The 22906-nt window shown below is 46.8% G+C and overlaps 1 long non-coding RNA gene across 1 annotated transcript in view; it reads right to left on the bottom strand.

Annotated features, from left to right (window-relative positions):
* The window catches only part of LOC144752141 (uncharacterized), a 29923-nt gene extending 9739 nt beyond the window's left edge, over positions 1–20184 (bottom strand). The window contains exon 1 of the long non-coding RNA XR_013594035.1: positions 20108–20184. This is a non-coding gene — a long non-coding RNA (uncharacterized LOC144752141). The remainder of the gene's footprint in view (positions 1–20107) is intronic.
* Between the last annotated feature and the right edge of the window lie 2722 nt (positions 20185–22906).

Below are 22906 nucleotides of genomic sequence, written 5' to 3' on the forward strand. Positions count from 1 at the left end.
AATATTTAATTTTCTTTAGAAGGTTATGTAACAAAGCAGATCAGTTACATGCATTGCACAATGGTAGCAACTCAGACACCTAGGGCCCCATTCACAGAACTAACTTAAGACACAATCCTAAACTTACTACCATTTTGGTGTCCACAGAAGGCACTTACTCATTTCGTTATTCACAGAAGTTAAGGCTATTAACTTTAGGACTCCTAAATGCCTTCTGGGAATACCGAAAGTCTTAAAATTAGGATTTTTCTCAGTTTAGGAGTCTTAAAGTTAGGACTCCTAACTTCTGTGAATACCGAAAAGAGTAAGTGCCTTCTGTGAATACCAAAAGGGTAGTAAGTTTAGGATGTTGTCTTAACTTAGTTCTGTGAATTGGGCCCCTAGTAAGGAAGTTCTTGCAATAAATAGTACAGTTCGATCACGTTACACAGTTTTACTTTACTTGGGATAAAATGCAGCTCCACATAAGTTGTAACAGTCGACAAAAACGGTTATTATGGAGACTTGATATCAATTTGAAGAAGCAGAGCAAGACTGGGAGTGTCAAGACGACAGAATTTGCCTACAAATAGCGCCAGTATTGGGCATGGGTCGGTATTTTGACTGGAGATATAGAGTACGCTAGGTGTTAGGCGCTGAGGCAACTGTCGCGTCATTTCCTATCGGGGCATCAGCTATCAATGTTTCAGTGTCATCAGTGAGGTGCACATCCCTTTCTCTGAACCCGGTCCTGAAAGGTTCCCAGATATCTTTCGGGCGAGATGCCATTGGCATCAGATCCCATCAAGCCACCAGCTGCTCTTGACAATTAGCCATGTGTCGGACCCAGTCAAGAACTCGGGCTCTCTAGGGGCTCCCCAGTCTATGGCCATTCTATAGCTGTGAGGCGGCGTGACTCAAGTAGTGTCCCCTATTCGTAGCCTAGCAGCGCAAATAATGGGGAGCATATCCGTGGCAGTCCTGTGATGGCCTGTATGGCAGCATACACCTCCCCCCAGAAACTGGATATGACAGGGCGAGCCCACACAATGCGTAGGAAGGTGGCAGCTTCACGCTTGCACTTCCAGCACCGCAAATCAGGTCTTAGCTTCAAAATGTATAGCTGTAAGGAGGTGGAATAGTTTCGGTGCAAACATTTTAAATGTATAAGTCTCAGCTTTTAGTTAGGCGATAAGTATCTTGATTGCAAGCAACAAAACGCCCATTGTTCATCTACGGACGGATCCATCAGCTTGTTTCCCCACTGTTCTAGGGCCTTTGGGGCAACCCGTGGAGTGTTTGTTTCCCTGAGAGTTCAGAGCCTGGTGACCAATTTACGAGAGGTTGGTGTGGTTAATAATTGTTCTAACGGTTTCATACTAACTGGAGAAGCTGGAAAAGTAGAATGCTTTGTTTTGCAGGTGACTTGGAATTGATAATAGAGGAGTAAGTCCAGAATCAGTGCCTGTGTACCATCTTGACTTGTTGATGGGCCTTAAAACATGTCCTGTGGATATAGGTCACCCAGCGTAGAGATGCCTGTTTTGCGAGCACATGTGTTGGCGCCCTTGTCATATAGGAATGGTAAGTGTGGGTGGAACGCTAGCGGTGTGGAGGGTGCATACAGCAGTGGGGTACCTGTCCTCCTCCCCAATGCCCTCCTAGACCCAGCAAAGGGTTACAACGGTATTTATTTCGTTCGCGTTTCTACGATACGATAGATAAACAGCCATGTGTAGGGGGTTGAATCAGCCATGTAACTCTCAATGGCCACATGTGGCTGAAACGGGATGGGATGTACCCAGAAGTGAATAAACTGTGCTGGCGCACTCAATTCATAAAGTTCAAAATCAGGAGCTCCCAGTCCTCCCTTCGCTAGTGGGCGTGTCAGCAGTTCCCAGCTTACCCATGGTTGGCCACCGGCCTAGACCAGAGTGATCATGACGGTTTACAGAGACTTAAAAAAAGCTTGGGTAAGAGGTATGGGAATATTAACAAAGAAGAATAAAAATTTAGGGAGAACCATCATCTTAATTATGGCTATTCTGCCTGCTAGTGTCAGAGGCGAGGCAGCCCAGAATTTCGACCTTCCCTACAACCAGTCTAATATTTTGCCAAAATTCAATCGCCAGATGTTTTGTAGGTCCTTGCTTAGCCAGATGCCCAGGTATTTCAAGGCATCATCCGCCCATGTAAGTGGAAATTCCAATGTGGTATCAAATGGGACATCTGTAAGAGGTAGAATAGAGGATTTTGACCAATTGATTTTAACGCCACACATTCCGCCAAATCGAAGGACTTCTCTCAACACTGGATTTAGATTTTCGTCCAGGTTTTAAATGTATAACGTAATGTCATCAGCATACATTGAGATGATAAGATTCCTATCCGTAAAAACCAGACCTCGGGCGGAGTGGTGTTGGCGAACTCTAGCAGCTAGTGGTTCCATGGCTGTTTGCCCTTCAATACTTGATGGACAACATCATAGGGGAATTTCTAATGGTGGGCCAGTGAGGATGTGTGAGCCAGCCCGAGTTAGTGTCTTTGAGTGTATGTCAGGACTAGCCAGTGACTCTGAATGTCTGATTGGTCCAGTAAATGACTCTGTGTGTGTGCCAGTCCCAGTCAATGACAGTGACTGTCTGCTAGGACAAGGCACTGATTCTGAGCATTTGCCAAAACTGTTCGGACAATCTTAATTTTTGCTAGGGCAGCCAGTGCCCCCCATCTGTGCCTCCCATCTGCGCCAACATTGACCAATGACTTTCAGCGTCTGCCAAGACCACCACAGAATGCCGGTGTATCCCAAAGTTTATTACTGGCTATCAGTGTGTGCTGACCAAGACAGCAATTTCTTGTGTGTGACAGGTCTAGTTATCAACTTGCAATGTATGTCACAACTGACCAGTGCCTCTCAGAGCGTTTGCAATGTTGCTGGTGACTCTCTGTGCAAAACCCAGGCACTGATTCTCTGCGTGTACCCGGCATATCCAGCAACTCTTAGTGTCCACTATGGCTAGCTTCTGAGTCGCAACGAGTACTATGGTCTTTGACTCAGTGTATGCCAAGATGGAACACTGAGTAACAGTGTGGGACAATGCTAGCAGGTTAGTTGCAGTGTATCCATGGCTAGTCAGTCAATTTCAGTGTGCATCATTCATCGCCAGTGACTCCCATTGTGCACCATGCCTAGTCCTTGAGTCCCAGTGAATGCCTTAATGAGGTCATTGGCGCTCAGTGTATGCCAAGATGAGACACTGACTATCAGTTAGAGACAACACTGGCCAGAGGCTTTCAGTGTATTCCAGGACTGTAGAGTGTAGGGAAGTGCCCCATTTTGCATTGTTGCCCTCCACTTTTTGCCTGATATGGATGCACTTTTACTGGGTGTGCCCTGGGTACCTGCCAACCAGGTGCCCAGGGCATATGTTCTTTCCCTAAACTGTACTGCTGCAAAACCCAATTGGGAACTCTCTGGCCACATGTAAGCCCTGTGTAATAGGTACCATAGGAACCAAGGGCACTGTGACCAGGGAAGGCCTCTAAGGGCTGCAGCACTTATTGTGCTACCTTTACACACACACACACACTACCATTGCAGGCTGCATGCTTTGGGGCAGAGGAGAGTGAAGACTCAACATGGCACACATCCCTGTGGCCTATGCTTACAATCAACTGCCCATGCATAGGTAAGTATCCCTCTAGCTGGTTGCACTATACCAGTAGTGACGTTACAGGTGCAATAGCTACGCACCCCTATTGTGTCTACATCAATTCTCAAAACATGGTAAGTGAAGTATCGCCATAAAACATATATGGTAGGAGAGTGTGTCATTATGAACTCCACAGCACCATAATGGCTTTACTGAAAACTGGGAAGTTTGGTATCAAACTTCACAGAAAATTAAACCCACAGTGATGCCATTGTGGGATTTAATGAGGAATGCACTCAAAGGGCATCTTAGAGATTCTCCATGAAAAATGACCTAAGTCTAGTGTCGTTACTGAGTGGACGCTCGCCAGCTGCCACCACCAGACATGTTTCTGGACCCCTGGGTCGAGAGCCTGCCGCTCTCTGGGTCCTGAAACGAAGCATATCCTGGGGAGAGGTGCCAAGCCTCCTCACCCAGCATGGGCAGGGTCCATGAAAGGGAAGCTTCAAAGGGTTTCCACATTTACAAACTGACCCAACCATTTGCTACACCCACGATTGGTCCCCACTGGTTCTAACCCCCCTTTGGCAGGAGAATCAGGGGGAAAATCAAGATAGGAAGAGAGGTGTGCCTACCTTGATCAACCCCACCCCTCAGGTGAGGGAGGCAAGGTGAAGCACAACTCTCAGTCTCTCCATCTTGAAGACGGGGGACCCAACCAACCACAGTGAGGCTTATGGCCCCACCCAACTGGAGAGTGGCATACTATGGGCGGGTACCCAATACCCACCCTAAGGAAGGGACCCATTGGTCCCCACCTGTACCTACCTGAAACACTACTAAATATAGTATTTAGGGTAACCCCTGAACCTTGCCTCCTCAGACCAGAGCCAAAAAGAAGCAACAAAAAGGACCGTACAGCCGCGCTGAGAGATGAAAAAGAGGACCCCAACTGACTTGGCCCTGATCCCTACCACCCATTCCCACCATTCCCAATCTCAGTCTCCTCCAGCAAAACCCCAGCAGCCCTCAACAACCCTAAGGACCTGCCCATCCTCCGCAACCCAAAAGACTGTCTCCCTTGAGCACCGGACTTGCTCAAAAGCAACTGACGCCGGCCGACTCCGCAAGTCCACACCATTCAGCAGCCGGCACCCTGAGCGGAAAGCTCTACTGGCCCAATACGCTAAGGAGGTCCCCCCTGCAGTCCTAAATTGGGATCTGGTGACCCCTGAACAGCCACAAGCTTGTAACACGAGTCTGCAACCATTACTTGAAAGGTACCACCCACCGCGACCGAAGGTGACACCACTGACTGCCTCTCTGACTGAAGCGGTCTAAGAAGTCCAACCGTGACTGTTCAACCGACTCCATCTGCGACTTCCTCCAGTCACAAGGTTTCAACTCCCAAAGACCCAATTTGCCTCTTCAGTTGTTGAACTACTTCCAGGAATCCCTAACTTAGGGGCCTGTTAGGATGGCGGGCGGACTTACATCCGCCCGCCACCCTTGTGGTGCTGGGACCGGCCGCCAGTGGTGCGGTGGTCCCGCACCCGCAATAAGGATGCCACTGCCACGGTGGTGGTGGTATCTCCCATCCATATCATTGTAGCTGGCGGTGCACCTAGCACCGCCCACCACAATGCTGTGGCTGCACACTGTGTATTTGCATGCACAACGTGGCAGGCACTGCGCAGTGCCTGCCATGTTGTGCATGCAAATGCAGGGGGGTACCATAGGTACTCCCCATGTGCACCCCCCACCCCTCCAACATCCTGGGGGCCTGAAATGCCCCAACTGCAGAATCTATTTGCCTTTCCGTGGCGGCAAGGCCGCCTTGGAAAGCCTGATCCCCGCATGCATAGTAATGTGGATGGCGTTGTCTAGCAGACACCGCCACCATATTCAAACCTTTTCCGCCTGGTCGACTCATCGATCGGGCGGAAAAGTGGCAGACGGTCTTCCTGTCCGCCACGGTACCCCCACCAACATAATCAGACGAGGGTAAATTGCATGCGGGCGGTGGATGATGGTGGGCAGATCACCACCGCCATACCGGTGGTGGCAATCCGCCCGCCATTATAATAGATCCCTAAGTCTTCAGCATTGACCAAGACCGAGGGTCCCCACTGAAAAATCTTGGGATCCCCGACAACCGCATCCTGCACCCTGCCGCCTCTGTGCCGCTGACGTGTAGTTCTTGTGCTGGCCATTAGGCCTTTCAATGTTGACCTCAACCCCAGGAGCTTTTTGCTCAATCAGCCAAGAGCCCTGCTAGTCCACAGTCCTGAACTTATGACCTCACTTAGCCCGTTGGCTAACACGTGGTCCGCCACTCTGCACCCGGCCATCTCTGTGCCACTGGTGGTGCAAACCAAGTGTCTATTTGACCGAACACTATTCACAGACCCGGAACCCCAGTTCTGTTGTCCCAGAACTAAGAGCGTTTCGTGAGTAACCCTGCCACACTGAATTTGTAAAACGAAACGCATTACCTTCTTTCCTTCCTTCTAGGAAATGTACCAGCATGATATCCTGGGATACCTTGCTGAGTAAGAAAAGTAACTGAAATAGAATTAGAACTGTTTTGTCATAATTTTCAAACCTGCATCAAGATCACCTCAATGTCAAATGCATAATTGTGATGCCTTGCCTTTGAGAGTACAATTCTGCTTATGATTTGGTTCTAGCAATAAATACTACAAAAGAAATATTTTTATACAAACAAAATTGGTCTGAGTTCTGTCTTGGAGTGTATGTAATCATTTATTGCCTAGGTGTGCACAGCAAATGCTTAGGACTACCCTCTGATGAAGCCTTAGTCCTCACCCACACTACCACAAATAGATAGTAAGGTATTATCTGCTTTTACCTCTACCCTCGTTTGGGGATCCACAAACTTGGAACAGAGGCAAACCAGTGTTGAGACCGCTTGCAGCACGCGCGTTCCAGGTTGATAGTTAGAGTGGCTGTACCCTCCCTCTACCGCGCTCACAGGCACTGGACTCCTGGGGATTACCTGTACTCAAGTTCATCCCCCACTACTTTGCACATTTATTCACACTTTTAATTGCATTGGCTTCAGACCATTCGGGTCAGAATGATAACACAGATATTACAAATCTTCCATTGCAGCCCTGAAGAAGTCACGGGACACGTTCCCTTTGTGACGAAACATGTGTTGGTTGGTTTTGTGTTTTCAATAAGGAATAAAAGAAACCAAAGAAATATACATGTGTCGACCTCACAGGTTATTCCCTCAGGTTACAAGACTTTATAAACCAAGTATATTAGCTGTACTGTATGTTAGAACTGGACTCTACTTTGCGTACGTAAAATGAACATGGAATAAAGAGAAAAAACTGAGGAATCCTTCTCTCTTTCTATTGGATATGGACTTTATAACTGTTCTTACTGATCGAAATTTTGTTGCATGGTGCACCCGTGCTTTTGGTTCAAACTGTTGGGTTCCTGAGGGAACAAGCACTGTGACGGTGGGTGCTATTCGGTGTGCACACAAACCCTTTCAAGTACAGAAGGGATAATACTGTTGGAGCGATAATAGGTTAGGTGCTGGCAGCTAGTAGGTCCCACTGTTAGTCCTATTTGTTTTTGTATTGGTCCAGAACGTGTGCCCAGGACTTTGCTTCACCTCATTTGTGTCGGCTCCCACGCACACATACGCAGGGGTTTAAGGGTTGATCCCCTGACCTGGCAGCACCGTATTTACCTAGAACATTCCATACCTCTCGCGTACTAGAGAGAGCGCCAAACTTCCTGATGATCTAAAACCCTACACAGTGGCAAATCTGCCCCTCAGTTCACAAATCTTTATGTACTACAATTGAAATAACATCTTTATCATCCAAAGGTACCTTTGAAATAGTTACAACTCTATCTACCTCAGTGTACAATTTTTCAGACTCCTCTCTACGCTTGAGAACATTCTTCGCAAAGAGTCACAAGCCCTGCCATGGCCAGGGTCCATGCACGTATGCTCTACAATGCACTTCTCCCAACAGAAGCTCTTTTTTCAACAATCATTTCACACTCTGAATCACTCACACTTGTTTTTATTTACTCTTTTCTGACTTTTCAGATGTATCAGAAACCTTTGTGCATTTGTCTCTGTACCTTCTCACATTTTTCTAGACTCTAATCAAATTAATGAATTTTCTTAAATTGCCTTGCAAAGGTGTAACCTTGTTTTTGTAAATCACATTTGGTCAGTCCCAATATAGAGTTTCGCAAATTCTCTTTTTAGATTAATCCACTATCAATTCTTCAGCCAATTTCTCAAGTTTTTCATACGCTTAATGGAACTTGTTTTCCTGCTTCTGCACTCAAAAAACACCAACTCATCTTTACTATATTCTTAAATTGTAATACTTTTACATAAAATAAAATGTCACCATCCTTAATTAGTGCTCATCCACAGCTAGACCATGAAGGATCTCATAGAGTTCAACTTGTAATGAATTTTGGGCCACAGAGCTTAATTCAGCAGAAAGCTCATATCTAACTCACTTTCTCCATAAATATTATACCTTTACAGAAATCAAATAAAAGCATCAATATGTGCAACAAAATATGATCTTACAATGACATATTATAATGATGCACAATGCATTTCAATATGACACAATTCTCGTTTGACACCTACAAATACAACACAACACGATTATGATCACCAAATCGATATAAAATCTCATGCAACGAAAGACCTCTCAGACCGCCAAAACCCTACTAATACCCACCAAAACCACCCATTAGATGACACACACTGGTTCCCTGGCATTAATCCAAAATCTCTGACATGCTCCAATTTTTTGCTGCCACCAAACATTTTCACTAATTAGCCCAATTAATAAGTGGTAATGAAGTTATTAGATCAATTGGCTCATTGCCCACATACCTCACCAAAAATCAGCTTATGCTCTAATAAAAATAATTAAGATGGCTGATGCGTAGTGGTGGGATTATTTGAGTCTTCGCAGACATTGTGAGTGTTTAGAAGAAGCTAAAAAAACAAAATTACATGAGACAGGTTTATTTAAAGTTACATTAATTATGGAAGGCAAAAACTAATTAGTTATTCAATTTAGAATAAGCTCAATTAGTAGGATGGGGGTGCAATTTAATGTGAAACAATAACATCTCTAAGTAAAAGCCTAAAATTTAAATAGATAAACGAAGGGCCCAAGTGGATCACTGAGCTAGAGGAAAGACTATACCCTGCATAGTAGTGCAGCGGTAACATAGGCGAAAGAGAAAGCAACATTCACATAGAAAACCATATCAAATCTTTATTATCTAGTAAAAACTAAATAAACATGACACAAATAAGTTATTAAAGACATATATCCCTTATGCAGGCTAGAGGCAAATGCAATGGTAATTCTAGAGCCACATGGGCTGGTCAAATGTGGAAAGAAAAAAACAATGCAAAATTGAAATATTAGTCCATGATCCCTGACAGTGAAGTTCACTTCTTTATAGATGGATTGGCTTAACCCATCCCATGCGTCATGGTGGGTGGGTGTCAGACGGCTCCCTGCTGTCCTATCACCCACCCATAGGGGAAGGGCTGGGGCTCCCCCTTGGGCCACCCATCTATGGGCCCAAACTATGGATGGCAGTGGAAGCAAATCTGCTGCCCACCTACACCCCCCTCCACGTCATCTAATGAGGGTGCAAATCGACAGATTATTTTGAATTTTGTGTGCCTCACTAGGCCTCCAGGGTTATCCTTCTTTATGTTGGGGAGCAGCCCCTTAGGCAAGTGTCGCTCCCCTCTATGAGCGTGATGATTTTGCACGTTTCTGCCCCCCTTGGGACAGATTGGCCTTATGTTTTTAGGGCCCATCAAACCCCACGTGTGCAGCCGCCACTATACACCAGGGATTTATTTATGTTGTTGGGGAGCTGCCCCTTGGGCAACGGTCGCTCCCCTTTATGGGGTGAATATTCAGGCTGTTTGTGCCCCCCTTAATGGCTGATCAGCCTTACATTTGCTGGCCCACCTGCCCCCAAGGGGAACAGAAGTCACTAGACACCAGGGATTTCGTCAAAATCTATTTCTGCGATTGGTGTAGTGGCCTCTTGGGCAAAGGTTGCTCGCCATATAAAAGGGTGATTATTTTGGCTGATTCTTCCCCCTCGGGGGCAGATCAGCTTTATGCTTTTAAGCCCACCTGCTCCCCAGCTTGAATGGTGGATTGTGTGCGGACTGGCGCATTATTTGCATTTGTGATTGTAATGTTTTATTTCTCCTTTTTATTCTAGTACAGAGTTTTTAATTCTTGTTTACGGTTTCGGCAGTGGTTGATCTGCAGTTTGGGTAGTTTCATGTACATGGTAAGAAAAACATTTTTGGTAGGTTTACTCCAAATGAATATTATGCATGACTGAATGTTTTGTAAGTGGTCTCATAACAGCAGCATATTAAGTTTATGTTTTCAACGTGAAATCTTTTTGGAATGTGCACAAAGTGTAGTGCGTTGTCTTATGTGTAATTTTCTCTTCTATTTCTTTTTTAGTGGGATATTGTTGGTCCTTACTGAGTTTGTGCAGAGTAGGAGGTGGGGAGTCTAGCTGTTTCTGGCAAGTGAGTGGTATAGTTTTGAAGTATATAAGTCTTTGTGATAAAGACACATTTTGTTTATTACTTATCTTGCAAAGTGTTTGTTGTTCTTGTTGACTTGTTTCTCAAGTTACCTTTAATCGTGAGGATTATGGCTAGCTGCAGAATTACTGCACAGCAGGTGGTTGGTATGCTTTTTGAATCTTCCTCTGACCATTAATATGAGACTGACAGTGTGACTGAGGCAGAGGAGGAAGTGCAAGATTCTGGCAGTGAGTTTTCTGTCCACGGGGAATCATCTGATGATGAAGCTACTCTCAGTGCAGATGAAGCTACTTTCAGTGCGGATGTGGTGCCTGTATTAGAGGTCGATGGTGCAGTAAGAGGCATATGTATTGCAGCCAGGGGCTGCAAGGCTATCCATTGGTAGTGCTGGACTCTGGGTTGATCCAAACATGGTGCTGCCGGTGTTGCCTCCCTTTAGTGGTGATTAAGGGTGTAGAGTGAATTGTGATTTTTTTTTGCCTATACAGTTTTTCAGTTGTTTATGGAGGATGCATTTTTGGCTGTGATTGTTGAGAAGACTAATTTGTATGCTGAACAGTATTTGAGGGACAGCAGTGCCAGACTTAGGCCGCGCTCTAGAGCTACCCTGTGGACTCCCACAAATATGGAAGAGATAAAGACGTTTTTGGTTTTAACCATATTTGTCTTCCAGTCCCTTGATGGCAATGGCCATATTTCTTGGAATTATGAGTTTTGATTGGTATTTACTTTTGCTTCGGATGCTGCATTTGTGTTGATAATCCTTCGGTGATAATACTTCGGTGCCCTGAAGAAGCCCAACTTGGGCGAAACGCGTTGGCTGTGTGTCCGATCATCTTTTACAAACAATATGTCCAAGGATGAAATAAAAGTGAACTGTGTATACTATTGAAGGACTCTTACTCATTCTGTGAAAGAGTGTACAAACACTCTTCCTTTTTTGTTGCCTCTCTATTTTCTTATTGCTTATTTGTTTATGGTCCCTGGGTGGTGGACCTAAGAGGTGGGCAGCATTTGTTAAAATCATTCGTATCGTGTATAGAGAGGATTGTGCAACTATTTATTCCTTACTGCCTTGTCGCTGTTTTTCCACAAATGTCACTATTGCCTTATGTAACGTAACGTTTGCTTTTGTAACATGCAGACTTGAAATCTTTTCTCATGTTTCACTACTGTTCCTATTGTGAAGCGCTCTGACACCTTCGGGTAAACTCCTCGCTGTATAAAAACGCATAAAATAAGATAAATAAATAAACCAGCAGACCTGATGGGGCTTCAGGTTCGAGAGGGTTACCATCCCTACTCTTTAAACACGCAACAGACTCTGGGGATCATGACTGACTGGTACTGTTTTTGGCATGGGAGAGCTGGGCCCACGCCCAGGGCACCGACCTTCAAAGGGGCGCACGGAGATGTCTGCATTGATCATGCATGCAGCAACCTCCTCCTGACCTGGCTCCAGTGAGTCTGCTTCATCAGCTTTGAATCATTGTATTCTTCCTGCTTGTCTAACAAGCAATCAACCCCCTTCCTTCCCCTCCAAGGTTGCCTCGCAGAAAGAGCTTCAAAGGCAGGACTGAACAATTCAAAGTGGGCAACCCCCGGCACAAAAACTTCGAGACAGAGACACCATGGCCCATATTTATCAAGCCTTCGCATCGCCATTGTGCTGCAGGTGATGCAAGAACAACGCAAAGGCTTCAGTAATATTTACAAAGCCGCGCAACGGGCGGTTTGCTCTGCCTTGCATTGCATTGTAAAGAAATGTAACTCAACACAGCAGCTTGTGCTGCATTATGTCACATTTCAGGCTGGGAGGCGTTCCACGGGTGGAGCTTGGGCATTCCCATGCATCCACCCATGAATTTTGAGGCATTCCCACTCTTACTAAACTTAGTACAGTAGGAATTCTTCAAAATGCTGCACCTTCCCCTGTACATTCTGTAGCGCTGATAGAAAGAGAAAATGGCTCTAAGGATTTTTTTTTTGCAGGAAGGTGTCCCTTCCTGTGCAAAAACAATCCTACCTGTAACGGAGGCACCACTGCTCTATGGTGCACGAGTGCCCCTATTGGCGCCTGTAACACAGGCACCACTGCTCTATGGTGCACGAGTGCCCCTATTGGCACCTGTAACACAGGCACCACTGCTCTATGGTGCACGAGTGCCCCTATTGGCGCATGTAATGCAGGCACCCTTGCACTATGGTGCACGGGTGCCCCTATTGGCGCATGTAATGCAGGCACCACTGCTCTATGGTGCACGAGTGCCCCTATTGGCGCCTGTAACACAGGCACCACTGCTCTATGGTGCACGAGTGCCCCTATTGGCGCATGTAATGCAGGCACCACTGCTCTATGGTGCACGAGTGCCCCTATTGGCACTAGGTAGCACATAGGGTGCAGAGCAAGGAGAGAGAATCTTCTCAATATCTTTGTAAATATAGAGGCTTGCTATAAAAGGAGGGCTTTAAACTCTCAAATTTTCAAACTAAAGCTTTACATCAGCGCGGAGGAGATCAGCACAAGTTCTGACTTTTGTGACCAGGACTGTGGACTAAGGGTCTTCTAGTCTCCCATGGTGGGGGAGGAAACGACACCCTTGAGAAACATGAACAGACGCCTGGAGCACCAGGTTCTGCCTCATCTAAGACCAGTGGGCCTTGTGAGGAGAAGGAGGCGGCCTGAAGGAAGCCAGGTCCAGTGAGGGCCCTACCCGGATGATTCCAGGAGCAGAACGGGAGACGAGAGATTCGGCTCTGTCAAGATCAGCGTGCTGAGCCGGTTGTGTGCCTTGTGTGCTGTGGCGGCCCTTACATGCCAGGTAGAAGCCACGGAGAAGACTGGACCGCCACACCGATCAGGCCATCTGCCGGTGTGGACCACGCGACCCACCTGATGCCAAGAGGTGACGGCTGCAAAGAGTAAGGATTGCCGCTTTGGTCCCACATTGTGATGAGAGGGGTGCTGCCCTTCGCAACGCTGTGACCAAAAGAGGGTCGTCGCCTCATCTGTGCTGCTCGTGATCTCCCTATGCCAAGAGGGGATTGAGCCGAAGACTGAGGGTCGCTGCCCTCTATGTGCTGTGATGCCCCCTGTATGCCAGGACGGGTGATGTGGACCAAGAAGAGGATTGTTGCTCCTGGACATCTTGCAGCTGTAACTGCACAGTTATAGCTGAGGTGGAGCAACATTGTATATGCCTGAGTCTGTGAGCGCCTGAGTCTGGGAGCGCCTGAGTCTGGGAGCACTTGAGTCTAGGAGCACCTTGGTCTGGGAGCACCTGAGTCTGGGAGCTCCTGAGTCTGGGAGCACCTGGGTCTGGGAGCACCTGAGTCTTGGAGCACCTGAGTCTGGAAGCGCCTGAGTCTGGGAGCGCCTGAGTCTGGGAGCGCCTGTGTCTGGGAGCACCCAAGACCTGCCTGTGTATGGAGAAAAAGAATTACTGCAGGACTGAAGGAGCACCTGGGTCTGGGAGCACCTGAGTCTGGGAGCACCTGAGTCTGGAAGCGCCTGAGTCTGGGAGCGCCTGAGTCTGGGAGCGCCTGAGTCTGGGAGCGCTCAAGACCTGCCTGTGTATGGAGATAAAGAATTACTGCAGGACTGAAGGAGCACCTGAGTCTGGGAGCACCAGAGTCTGGGAGCGCCTGAGTCTGGGAGCGCCTGAGTCTGGGAGCGCCTGAGTCTGGGAGCGCCTGAGTCTGGGAGCACCAAGACCTGCCTCCGTGTGGAGAAAGAGTCTTACTGGAGGACCGGAGGAGCACTGTGGAAGTCTGTTGCTTCACCGCAGCTTCCAGACTGGGGCTCCTTGCTGGGCGGGACAGGGGCACCGGGGGGGCTCTGAATTGCTGCCCCATCTGTAGTGGGGCAGACTGACCACTGGACCCTCAGGCCCTGAAAGGAATTGCTTTGACTTACGTACTCAGGCTCGTGGACATATTCATTTCTGCCAACACCATTGTAGAACTTTGAAGACCTCTATCGAGGCTGCGCATGGAGATGGCCAAACATGAATGGGGAATAACCACCATCCTTGGAAGGGGAAGTTGAACTTGAAACTGAACCAGGTAACTGCAGCAGGCCTACCTTAAGAAGAGTGTCTACATTACTCATAGTGTGTTGTATTGTACGTTGTGTTTATTGATAAATCATCCTTTTACATAAAAGAGAGTATTTGACTTGAAAGTCATTTATTCTGGTTAATTGATGAATTTTGAGTCCACTTACCTCCCCCCAAGAAGCCTTGGCCTGCTCAACCCACTCTACCCCTGAGAGCAGGGCCTGTGGCGCCTTGTGCAACACTGTTTGTTTCCCCTGATTGACCATATTTGCCACGGATTCCCTCACTATCACCCTTAACATCGCCTCTCAAGTCTCGATAACCACTCTCCTGCTCGGATACATTTAGCAAGGTTTATAGCGCCACACATACCAGTGTAGGGCGTCAGAGCACTTTACATCAAACAGACATTACACAGAGACATTCAATCATATCTGTGTAAACAGTGTATAGGAATGTTACATAAGCCAGAGGACTACAAGGTGTAGAAGTGACACGTCATCCATACTGATAGATAGTATAGTTTGAAAGTACTTGGTCTGCAGAAGCACCACCTCAGAATTTAAAACATACCACCACGGTTGGGGTTTATACTTAATATTAATAATTGATTTTTTTGGGGGGGGCAAAATGTACCCTTTTTGCACCATTATAACAATGAAACACTGGGGGAAAAATCGTAACTCTATAATCTCTACCTTGCAGTTTGCATGCAGCTCTTTGATGACAGTTATTAGCTCACTTTTCTATTTTAGGATTTTAACATATACACTGCAAGTAACAAAAGGATCTATCTGACAAGAGCACTGAGCTAGTTACATTATATATGCTTTGTGATCTGAGTGATACACGTTCTTTGCAGCAGGCATATTAACCCTCTGCGCTACATTATGATGAGTCAAAACTTCCATTAGACCAACCTCCAATCTGACTCCACGAAGAACATTTTATCACTGGAGTTATCTTGACATTTTTATTGTTGTCTGGAAATTGCAAAATCTACAAACACGGCACCCTCTGGAGTCAGAACCGGGTGCAGCGGCACGAGTCGCATCACCCTAGAGCCGACCCTGACTGAGAGTCAAGTGCTGAAGTGGTACTTACCTCAGTTACTCAGAGCCCATAGTACTCCGGGTCCTGGACATCAGGAGTAAAAGGCCTCCCCCACCATGACGCAGCGTAGTAACTCCTGCTTTCCCAGTGGCCCTCGCAATAGGGTTCTGGCACCATGCATGAGGGACTATGTTACATCCCATAGTGCAATGAATTGTCACACATTAAGGGGCTTATTACGATGGCGTAACGATCACCACCGAAGAGCCGGCAGTGGCGACCATTGCGCCATCGTAACGTGAAATACCCCCCGCCATATTACGATGGTGGTGGATTTGGGCACTTATTTGGTATGCGTAGAAGGCACCGCCAGCCATATTAGGATGTGTGTGGTGAAAGGCCTTTCCATGGCGGCATCATGGAAAGGCTGGCAGTGTTTGGCTCTGGGTTCCTGTTGTGGGCCCGGGGGGTGGAGGGGGGGTGGACTTGGGGGTGCACATGGCACCCACCTGCAGTTCTGTGCACCAAGTGGCAGGCATCGCGTGGTGCCTGACACATTGTGCAGGGAAATCTTGTGAATGCCCTTTTACCATTGCAGACAGCCCTGCAGACTGCAGCACTGTCCGCAACGGTAAAAGGGCAGTATGCTCCCTCCAGTATGGCGGTCGCATCCTAATTGGGCCGGTGAGACTGCTGCATGTCTGGCGGTCGGTCCCATCATAATGAACCCCTAAGTTCTCTCTCAGAATATTTGTATACAACATTAGACTTTTTGTTTTTTCCCCATAATTGTAGACTTTTCTTGAATGTTTAAGAAGGGTATCCAAATGCAAGCCTGGCCTATTGTCTTTGCCAATGCTGGTTATATTTTTTTGATGGTTTTATCAACGAGTCAATAAATCATGTTCTGCCAGGGGCTCTTGTTATGTTTTCAGACTGGCCAGGGGCTGTCAATGTGTGCTATATCCAGTGTTTGGCTTCCCAGGGCTGGACACAGACTCTCGGCTTCTTTACAAGGCCCCTCTGCTGCCGGGACATGACGTTTCGTGGCGTCCGGTGGCGCAGACTGCGGGGCCATATCTAAAAGACCCCATCAAACCCCCCTGTGTGGCATTACATGGCCTTGCAGCTGTGGACCGCGGGATCACCCTGAGAGAGGGCGGCGTTTCATGGGTGTTGCTGTGAGTATTCCCACGTAGCACTCTTGGTATTTGACACACTCCTCCATTTATGAGATTTCATGACCCTGGGAATGCGTCAAAAGCCTCGGCCTCCCCAGGGGTGCTGTAAGGGAGTCGCATTAAGGAGAAATACCTTTATTTCCCCTTGTTTTTCCCTTTTCTTTTTTTGCTGCATTCTACAGCACACACACAAAGTGGGAAAAACCTCTCATGATTGTTTTTGTGCAGGAAGATGTCCCTTCCTGCACAGAAACAATCGTCCCTGCACCGGCGCCTGCATTGGTACGGCGATGTGATGAGCGCAAGGCAGGTGGTTTTATTTATTTTATGATAATTACTCCTAGGAGCAGCGTGACTCTCACATACTTTAGAATGGTTACCGGCATAGGAAATGTGGCCGTGCCAGGCAGTGGGATAATACCCTTAGATTCAGAATAATGATCTTGTACTGTGTGAGGATTAGCTTGGCAGGAAGGTTGGCCGTGCCAGTCTGTATGATAATTACCACTCCATGGGGCATGACTCTCAAACACTATCAGGATTACCACCATTGGAAGTATGACCCTTCCATATGGTATGATATTTAATGCTAGATGCAGTGTAATTTTCTGTTCAAGGAGTACCACTGTAGCCTTGCCAGATAGTACAGTAATTGCCCATAGGGTCTGAGTGACTGCCTTATGCCCTGTGAGGATTACCACCCAGGGAAATGGTATCCTGCCAGGTGATATGATAATTAGCACTTGGTGCAGGTGATTCTCCCATCCTGTTTGAGGATTATCATTGTAGCAAGTAGGAGCCAGCCAGACATCATGATAACTACCCCTGGGTGCAGTGTGACTCTCTCATACTCTGTAAGGATTATGACCTGCAACAAAAAGAGAGCTATCGAAAGGCCAGAAATAGCTATCATTCATCTTGTATGAAAGCCAAGGCAAGCTATGTGACCACCACTATAAACACAGCTGTCAATAAAGTCCAGACACTTTTCAATACAGTGAAGGAGCTGGCCGGAGAAAATTGTAGAGCGGAGGCGGCTCCACTTAATCCCCAGCAGTGTCAGGAACTGGCGGTTTTCTTCACTGATAAAATTGATAAAATTGTCTCCAATATTAACATGATGACCAGCCCAAATACTCATAACCAAAACGACACTCCTCTAACCCATATAAGTAACTGCCATCTCGACACCTGGCCTCCCATCTCACCTGGCCAATTGAGGAAACTTTAAAAAACCATTAAATCAGGTTCCCCGCGCGACCCTATTCCCATGAGCATTATGAGTCAACTGGAGGACTCCACCATGGTGCCCATTATTGACACACTTAACGCCTCTATGGAACATGCTTCAGTCCCTGCTCTTTGGAAACACGCTATTGTCAGTCCCTTGCTAAAAAAGCCGACTGCCGATCCAACGATTTTGGCCAATTACCGGCCTATATCGTTACTCCCCGCTTTTTCTAAAATACTAGAAAAGCACATTCATGAGGCACTTTCATCATACGTGGAGAAAAATGATTTACTTCACCATTCCCAGTCGGGTTTTAGGAGTGGCTACTCCACCGAGACTGCCTTGCTCGGTATCACCGAAAAGATCAGAGAGCTTAGAGATGATGGACAAACGGTAGCACTGGTCCTGTTAGACCTCAGTGCTGCCTTCGACACCATTTCTCATACCAAACTGCTTGTCAGGCTGGAAGAGTGTGGTGTCGAGGGCAGGGCGTTGGAATGGATTAAATCATACCTATCCCAACGCACCTTCCAGATCATCTCCGTTGAGGCCAGCTCCAATGTCTTCTGTTCTCCCCACGGCGTACCACAGGGATCCATCCTGAGTCCCTTATTGTTTAATTTGTACCTCCGTCCCCTAGCCAACCTTGCTGAGAATTCTGGTCTTATTTTGATGACATATGCCGACGATTCCCAGATTGTGTTCTCTCTTTCTAAGTCCGACACGTCGGCTCCTTCTGTACTCAAAATAGGCCTCCACGAGATATTTCGCTGGATGTCGGCCAATCAACTTAAATTAAATGGGGACAAAACAGAGGTCCTCCTCCTTGGAAATAATAAGGACCTATGGAGTGATCCCCATTGGCCGACCGCATTAGGCAAGTTACCGCCTCCAGCCACTCAGGTTAGAAATCTTGGGGTCATCATCGATGACAACCTTTCAATGCAACAGCAAGCTAACAAAGTAGCAGGCATATGTTTTACGATTCTCAGATGGCTCCGTAAAATCGTTTGGATGCTGCCACTCCCCACCCAGAAGACCGTAGTCAATGCCTTAGTAACTTCCCGGCTTGACTACGGTAACATCTTGTACCTGGGTGCAAACAAAGCAGTAGTTAGACGCTTACAACTGGTGCAAAATGCCGCAGCCAGGATGCTTTGTAGAATACCCAAACATGCCAGGATCACAAAACATCTCAGGGACCTACACTGGCTCAGAGTCGAAAACAGGATTCGTTTTAAAACGCTGAGCTACTTGTTTAAAATTAAAGCCGGAACTGCACCCAAGTATCTTCTAGATCTTGCCAAACTCCATGTCCCCAATCGCAACCTTCGCTCAGCCACATTAGCAAAGTTTGCGGTTCCCAGGTACAAACGGGCCAAAATGGGTGGGAGATCATTTGCTTATTTGGGCCCAACCCTGTGGAACACTCTGCCCATTCAAATACGCAAAGAGGAAAACTACAGGATCTTTAGGAAAAACGTAAAGACCTGGTTGTTTGACCTATAGGAAAACAACAGTTTTCCCATGGGTACCCTGGACTCCCTTCTCTGGTCAGCTGGCTCGTGATCCTCTCTCCGGCGCCGGGAAACCCTTTGTGGGTAGCTGCGCGCCTTACAAATACTATAAAATAAAATATAAATAAATAAGGATTGGCACCATAGGAAGTGTGACCCTCTAGGTGCAGCGTGGCTGTGTCATAATCTGTATGGATTACCGCTGTTGAAAGTTTAACCCTCTAGGTGTTACGCAACCAAATGATGGACAGAATGCTGAATAAATCATACATTCACCCCCAGTCTAAAGATCTGGGTTATATCCATTGTTCTTTTGCTCACCATGCCACCCGAGTTTAGACCCAGCCATATGCAATTCAGTCTTGACCCAGTGCCTCATGGGAACAGTCCAGCCCGAACTGCCAAGTCAGGTCCTCCCTGGACCAGAAGCATGCATCCTGGGACCGGTTTCTGGATATTACCCTTCATCAGCCAGGCTAGCTTCAATCCAGTGGCACTGTGAGCAAGGGACCCATGTCTGGGCATATCCATCCCACTTAGGGTGAAAAGTGCTACACAAACAAATGATGGTATGGTAATATCCTCTAGGTGCAGCATGACTGTGTCATACTCTGTACGGATTACCGCTGTTGGAAATGTGACCCTGCAGGTGCAGCGTGGCTGTGTCATACTGTGCAATGATTACCACTCTAGGCAGTATTCCCTGCCAAACGGAATGATAACCACCTCTAGCTGAAAGCTGACCCCATCATACTGTATCACAATACCTTCTCGAAGGACGGTCTTCACAGACCGGATCAGAATTACCTGTGGGTGCAGGTTGATCCCTTCTCCGAGCACTGGTTGACGCCATTTGATCCTCAGCAAATCCACTGGACTCTGTGAAGAGAAGAGCATGAAGAAATGTGTTTTTATCTAATACAGACACAGGAAAGGGCCTAGAAAGTGCTGATGCAGCTCTACTTGCTGCACACAGTGGAGGAGGGAGGGAGGAGCTAATGATCAGATACAATTTTGTTACTGCTGCAGTTTGTGTGAGATGGAGAGCTGCTGAGAGTCAAGATAACAGGCCGGCATCACCAACACCTATCTTCAGTGATGCATAAGAGGGAGGTCGGAGGGAGAGACAAAGAAAGGCAGAGAGAGAAAGAGAGAGAAAGAAAAAAGAGATATTTGTTCATGGGAAGGTGCTGGGAAAAGAGAAACAAAATACACACAGTTAATGGACCGAATGAAGAACAAATCTAAACATTCACCCCAGTGAAGAGGTCTGGGTTAAATCCTCATTCTTTTGCTCACCATGCCACCCCAGTTTAGACCTTGCCATATGCAAGTCAGTCTTGACCCTGTGCCTCATGGGAACAGGCCAACCCAAACTGCCAAGCCAGGTCCTTCCTGGACCGGAAACTAGCATCCCAGGACCGGATTTGGGGTTTCATCCCTCATCAGCCAGGATAGCTTGAATCCAGTGGCACAGTGAGCCAGGAACCCACGTCTGGGCATACTCGACGCGCTTAGGACGAGAAAGCAAAAGACACACAGTTGATCGATGGAATGCAGAATACATCAAAACATTGACCCCATCAAGATGTGGTATATAAATAAATAATACCGGATCTAGGTTTGACTGGACATAGCAATAACAGATAGCTCAATAAATAAGAGTCAAGATTCGAGGTAGTAGGAGTTTGCAGGTTTAATACAGCATAAAGGACAGGAACAGGACAACCTGCACAGGAATAGGATGGCAGCGCTGCCGGGGGCAGGATCAAGGAAAAGGATAACTTTTAATAACAATGCACAAGCATATATACTAAAATAGTTGCATTACAATACATATGATAGGCGGAGCAGTGGGTGTGGTCAATAGCAGTCGCGAAAGATAAGGGTGAAAGTGGGTGTAACAGGAGGCGTATACATAGACATGTGATGTAAACGTAACAGAATATGTCATAAATGGGGCGGAAACATGGAGGGGGCTACCTAAGGAGCCAGGACCTCTAACCTAATGGTGCGCACAAACTGACAATGACGTGTTACTAGGAGAAGCTGGGGGCTATGAACTCTGTGCTAGGAGTAGAGACTGAAGTCTGGAGAGTCAGGGCGACATGTACCTAAACCCTATCTAGTATCTGATGTTTAGAGAACATGTTGATAGAATCCAAAAGTTATCGGGGTAAAGGCTAACAGACTCTAGGACTGGTGCATACACTATTCTACATGTAGTGCGTGTTGAAGAATATTAAATGACCATTAATACAGTATTTCTCTTACATGGAGACGTAAAGGCTAGATGATGACGGAAACTATTGATGCGATTCAGTAGCTTAGGAATGCAGAGAAGGAGGGCTGGACTGATAACTAGAATCATAACATACTCTTGGCAGACTAGCAGGCAGAGCCAGGCCGAGCCGGGCACTGTGAGGCAGGAAGTAAGTGAAGGGTCAGGAACACAGGTGGGGGCTGTATCGCTCCTCAGCGAGGGCTCAGGAGACAGGAGCTGAATCTGGTGTCCGGGCCCTTTTGAGGCCTAGAAACGGGGACTTTACAATGAAATAACGTGCACACTGAGAAACGTGGCAACGTAACTTTACATAGGCCTGATATTCGTAGTATTCACGAGAACTGAAAACTGGCATACTAGGGATGGACACAACTGTAATTGCGTCTTTAATCGAACATGGGGAATACATATGCATATTAATCATGCACACATAACATAAGATGGGGAACACGTAGGGACACAGAACATGGCAAAATTTACTTTTCCACATTCCCTCCTTGTCACTACGTTTCCATCAGGAAACATCAATATTCATGATACCATCTATCATTTCATACAGTATCATTTGCTCGTCTCGAATTTTCTTGGGACTGGATTTAGAACGGGACTTGGGACTAGGAATACAAGAGGTAGCACAAATGCCACAAATCGCAGGGCCACATTGTATACAAAGGCAGCAACTGAATATGATCGCTACTGCAATACCTAGAAAGGACAAGACTTTCCATCCCCAGGCGGAAATTATATCCCAGAACCAACCGGACCATGTCCAGGTGCCTGGATCTTGGTGTAACATATGGGCTATTTTATGGAGTCTGGTTATAGCTGAATAAACAGACGGCGCGTTATTTGGAATGAAAATGCAGCAACTAGATCCGATGACTCTACAAGCCCCGCCCCTATCGGCCAGTATGACGTCAAGGACGAGACGATTCTGGAGCACGACAATTCTCATAAAGGATTGCTCCTCGGTTAAATTACCTAGAGCAGAAGTAGTCTCAATCACTACTGCTTCGAGTGTTCTGGTTAATCTACGTATCAGTTTACTATTCACAACAGTACCTAAATAGGGGAAGACACCTTTATTGATATCTATATATTGTTCTATAGCAGTTTCAGTATAATCGACAATCGGGAGGTCTCTCTTGTGTCTGATATGTACTAGGTGGGAATTCCTATGGTAGTCAGGTGGGGCTAGAAAAACTGGTGGCAGTAGGAAGGCAATGTAACAGGTTCCCTCCCAATCGAGGGGCAGACGAACATATGCGGTCTGACCACAAACAAAATAAGAATGACGTGAAGCTTTAAAAATAGATTTCCTA

Source organism: Lissotriton helveticus, chromosome 4_2 (assembly GCF_964261635.1).
Source record: "Lissotriton helveticus chromosome 4_2, aLisHel1.1, whole genome shotgun sequence".
Classification (NCBI taxonomy): domain Eukaryota; kingdom Metazoa; phylum Chordata; class Amphibia; order Caudata; family Salamandridae; genus Lissotriton; species Lissotriton helveticus.